The sequence below is a fragment of the Gossypium arboreum genome, chromosome 12 (genome assembly GCF_025698485.1).
Source record: "Gossypium arboreum isolate Shixiya-1 chromosome 12, ASM2569848v2, whole genome shotgun sequence".
Taxonomy (NCBI): Eukaryota; Viridiplantae; Streptophyta; class Magnoliopsida; order Malvales; family Malvaceae; genus Gossypium; species Gossypium arboreum.
In genome coordinates, this window is record NC_069081.1 from 9,825,985 (window position 1) to 9,831,119 (window position 5,135).

At 33.9% G+C, this 5,135-nt stretch overlaps 1 non-coding gene across 1 annotated transcript; it reads left to right on the forward strand.

Moving 5' to 3' along the window:
- The first annotated feature begins 4,735 nt into the window (after positions 1–4,735).
- Positions 4,736–4,842, forward strand: LOC128286255 (small nucleolar RNA R71). The gene has a single exon (XR_008276798.1). It is a non-coding gene; the product is annotated as a small nucleolar RNA R71 (small nucleolar RNA).
- Positions 4,843–5,135: the final 293 nt, after the last annotated feature.

A 5,135-nucleotide genomic window follows, 5' to 3' on the forward strand; every position in this document is an offset into this window, starting at 1 on the left:
GCACAAAATTTGTTAAATTGTGAGTAAATAGCTTAAGTATTTAAAAGATGGATTTAAAGAGCAATTGGACCCAAAGGTTAATGGCTGGACGGTTTGGGTATGAAATAAGCAAGAAAACAATGTGAACAAGGGCAAAATTGGAAATAGATAAAAGTTAATAGTTAAATAATGATGTAATTGAAAAATCTAGACATTTCTTCATATTTTCTCACCAAAACGCCATAGAAGGTCCGGAGAAAGCTGGTTTTCATATTTTTACATCATATCAAGAATCCAAAGAAGAACGAGGAAAAGAAAAGTTGCGAATAGTCCCTAAATTTCAATATCTTCTACAAATTAGCCGGGTAAGTTCATATGGTTGAATTTAGATGTTTATTTGTGAATGATTGAAGTTTATAATGTGTTATTATATACGAATTTGTTGTGGGATTGTGTAAATTTTGTTAATGAAAGAATAAATGTGGAAACGCAAATTAGGAAAAACACAGGATTGAGTACGTTCGTATCGTGACGTGTGATGAATTGACGGATAAGACCATGGTTGTTCCATGGCAAAGTGTGAAATGTAGGTATGGTATCATCCATACTGAGTTGTGAAATGTAGGTATGGTATTATCCATACTGAGCTGTGAAATGTAGGTATGGTATTATCAAATCCATACTGAGTTAAGAAATGTAGGTATGGCATTTCCCATACCGAGTTGAAAAATGTAGGTATGGTATTTCAATGAGGAAAACCATACTGAGTTGTGAATCGTGGCATTGAGCAACGACGTACTCAATTTCGTAAGCCGTTTCCTAATTTGATTATAAGAAATAAAAGAGAAGTGATCCAAATGGAAGAGATTGAGTAGTTATTCTTGTTGAGCTCAACTATGTGAATTATTATAACAATGGTTGTGAATCGCAGAAACTTTAGTAAGTGTTTTGGTATTGTTTGGAAATATTATGTTTGGTAAGCATTACTTTTAACCTATGAACTTACTAAGCTTCAATAAGTTTACTTGTGTGTGTTTAATATTTTATGTAGATTGACTTGAAGTGAAGTGGGTAGATCGGATCAACACAACAAAGCACACTATCCAGATCAATTCGGTAGCTTTTATGTTTGAAGATTTATATGGCATGTATAGAGTTTAAATGAAATGAAGTAAAGATGTTATAAACTAGTTAACAACATTTTGTACTAAAATAGTTTTTGGTTAGTAGCAGTAGTCTGAGTTTGAAAATTCACCATAAATCATAAAAATATAATTATAGGTTGAATAAAATATAAAATTAAATCTTATTGAATCTAGTTTTACATAGAAGAAACGGTGTAAGCAAAAGGCTTTCATATCAGGAGATATTTGAATTTTTGTGAGACAAGGTCAGAGTGATTTTGAACTCCCTGTTCTGATTTGTAAAAATCATTAAAATTATAAAAATTAATTAGGAGTCATACTATATATGTATGGATTCCTTATTGAGTCTATTTTAATAGAAATAAACTTCTTGGTTATTTGAATTCTGTACATGGAGAAATTTGGTTCGTAGTGAACAGGGTCAGAGCAGCCGAACCCTGAAACAGGGAGACTTCAACTAATAAACTGTACTAATTGGCCCAACCAAAATTCTAGAAAAAATTAGTAAGTAGATATATGAGCCTAGATTTGGGGAAAATTTACGGATTTAGATTTCGAGTTTTGTAACTCGAGATATGATTTTTTTTGCATCTGTAACGCAGTTGGACAGCTTGTCTGGAAAGTGTGATATAAATTGTTTGAATTTGTTTAAGTGCTCAAATAAGTTTAGTAATGCCTCGTGCTCGACTCCGGCGACGGTCTCGGGTAAAGGGGGCGTTACATTTATTGGAGATGAACATGTCATTGCCGAATGTAAAATAAAATGTTAAATAATTGTAATTAAGAACATGCTTGATTAAATATTGGTAATCAAAGTACCGAATCCATATTAAAATGAGGCTATAAGCCATGAATGACTAGTATACCTAGTCGATTTTGATATGATGAAATTGATGTACAAGATATGTATATATGGTGAGGCCGAAATGGCTAATATTAAATGTGTGCAAGTTATCTGAATGGCTTTTATGAAAATGTGTGCTATCTTATTTCTATAGTGAGGCCGAATGGTTACTTAGAAATGTAATATGGCTGAGTGGTTATTTAAATGAAAGCAAAATATATGATGTATTAGCAAGTAATGATAAAAGCATTATCTTATATATGTGCTTGTGTATGTGGTGTGACCGAATGGGCAAGTGTGAAATGTACATATGTTTATGTGTATATAATGTGGCCGAATGACCAATTGTGAAACGTGTGTATTATTAGATATTTGATGAGGCCAAAGTTAGTAAAAAGTATATAAAATAAATTGTGCTGAGATTGTATCCGGGTTTAAAGTCCCGTAGGCTTCGTGCTGGTGTTATGTTCGGGTTTTATACCTTGCAGGCCAAGTGCTAGTGAATTTGATAAAGTATATGACTACGAGATCCTATGCTAAGATGATAAATTGAACTCGTATTACACATTAAGTGATTCAGGTATGTGATATATATATTATATATGTGAGATTGATCTGATGGGAATTAAGAATGTGTAATGAGAAGCATATGAAAAGATGTTGTAAATTCATATGTATATTTGTATATGTGTGCATTCAGTTATTATGCAAAGTTACAAAATAGTTTTCGATATGCCATTTAACTATGAATGTTGAAAGTAAGTGTGGGTAAGAAATGATACACTAGTGAAATTTGAAAGAATTAAAGTTAATCCGGAAGCTTGTAAATACTATGTTTATATGAGTTTGAGTATAAACGGAGTAAAATGATATGTGTTTGTGCATAATCGGCCAAATAGTATTGTACTCAGAAAGTGTTATGTGATTTCGAACATTTGGTTTGTTTTTTTTAAGTTCAATGTTTAAATTGCTTAAGACTTACTAAGCTTATGAAAGCTTACTTTGAATGTTATGTTTCTCTGTTTATTTTTGTAGATCGTTGACTCTTACTATTAGCTCGAGAATCGTCAGCACTTCGTCACACTATCTACTATTGTGGTAATCATGTGATTTGGACTTAGCTTATGGCATGTATAGGATAGACTATAAGTGGAATGATATTTTGACTATTGTATATAAGCCATGCGAATATGGCATCTTATGGAAGTTTACATTTATAAGTTTTAAATTTGATCTTTGTTTGTGTCTATTAGTTATATAAATAAATGATTTTTATTTAAGAAAAGGTTCAAAATTTTTACTGTTCTGATCTGATTCCTAATTTCTAGTAACGTCTCATCCTATTTCGGTGACGGTTATGGGATAGGGGTGTTACAGACCTAAAATTAAAGGCACTTCAACATCTTCATCCATGTCAAGCACAACGAAATCAACAGGGAATATAAATTTATCTACTTTTATAAGTACGTCCTCTATAATTCCCCTAGGATATTTAACAGATCTATCAGCTAATTGAATACTCATCCTAGTGGGTTTAGGTTCCCCAAGGCCAAGTTGTTTAAACATTTTATATGGCATCAAATTAATGATGATGCCTAAATCAGCTAGTGCTTTTTCAACATTCAAACTATCAATTAAACAGGGAATAACAAAACCTTCTAGGTCTTTCAGTTTGGTTAGCAGTTTGTTTTGGAGTATGGCTGAGCACTCTTCATTAAGCTCCACTGTAGATAAGTCTTCAAACATCATTTTGTTTGTTAGAAGTTCCTTTAAGAATTTTGCATAAGTAGACATTTGCGATATAGCTTCAACAAAAGGTAAGTTAATATGCAGTTGTTTAAAAAGTTCAAGAAATTTACCGAATTGTGCATCCATGCGGTCTTTCTTCAACTTTGCTGGGTACGAGATTGGTGGTTTATATTGTTTTGGCATCAAGTTGTCATTGTTTTGGGGTTCAACCTCTTTTCTGTCAGCTTCTTGTGGTGGCTTCTTTTCAGATTCAGCTAACACTTTCCCACTCCTTAGTGTAACTACTTTCACGTGCTCTTTTGGGTTGGGTTTAGTGTTACTAGGTAGACTTCCTGGTGGTCTTTTAGATATCAATTTAGCGAGCTGACCTATCTGAGTTTCGAGCCCTTGGATCGATGCTTGTTGATTTTTAAGTGCTGTCTCGGTATTCTAAAAATGAGTTTCTGACACTGAGATGAATTTGGTTAGCATCTCCTCAAGGTTTGGCTTTTTCTCCTGCTAGTATGGTGGCTGCTGAAAGCCTGGAGGGGGTGGTGGTCTCTGATTTCATTGGCCTTCCCATGAAAAATTTGGGTGGTTCCTCCAACCTGCATTGTAAGAATTACTATAAGGATTGTTTTGAGATCGAGGATTGTTACCCATGAAATTTAACTGCTCGTCCTCCATGTTGTGGCCATAAGGTGGGTATTCTAAACTACTTGATCCACCTCTACTTGTTTCGCACTGCATTACTAGGTGAACCTGTGAAGAACTAAGAAAACCATCAATTTTCTTATTCAAGAGTTCTACCTGATTAGAGAGCATGGTGACCGAATCGACGTTATAAACGCCGGCTATTTTCGTTGGCTTTATCCTCATGACTTGCTACTGATAGTTATTCAATGACATTTCCTCAATAAATTCATAAGCATATTCAGGTGTTTTATTATTGATAGTTCCGCCAGTAGCTGCATCAACCATTTGCCGAGTCGAAGGGTTCAGGCCATTGTAAAACGTTTGGACATATAGCCAGAGTGGTAACCCATGGTGAGGGCATCTTCGCAAATGGTCCTTGTATCTCTCCCATGCATCGTAGAGTGTTTCTAAATCTATCTCCACAAAAGAAGAGATATCATTACGTAATTTAGCTGCTTTAGCCAGCAGAAAATATTTTAATAAAAATTTTTCGGTCATCTGTTCCCAAGTAGTGATTGATTCTCGTGGTAACGAATTCAACCACTGTTTAGTTTTATTTCTCAACGAAAAAGGGAATAACCAAAGGCGAATGGCGTCATCAGAAACGCCATTAATTTTAAATGTATCACATAGTTTCAAAAAGTTTTCTAAGTGAGCGTTGGGATCTTCATCCTGCAAACCATCAAATTGAACAAATTGATGTATCATTTGAATTGTGTTATGTTTCAGTTCAAAAGTATTTG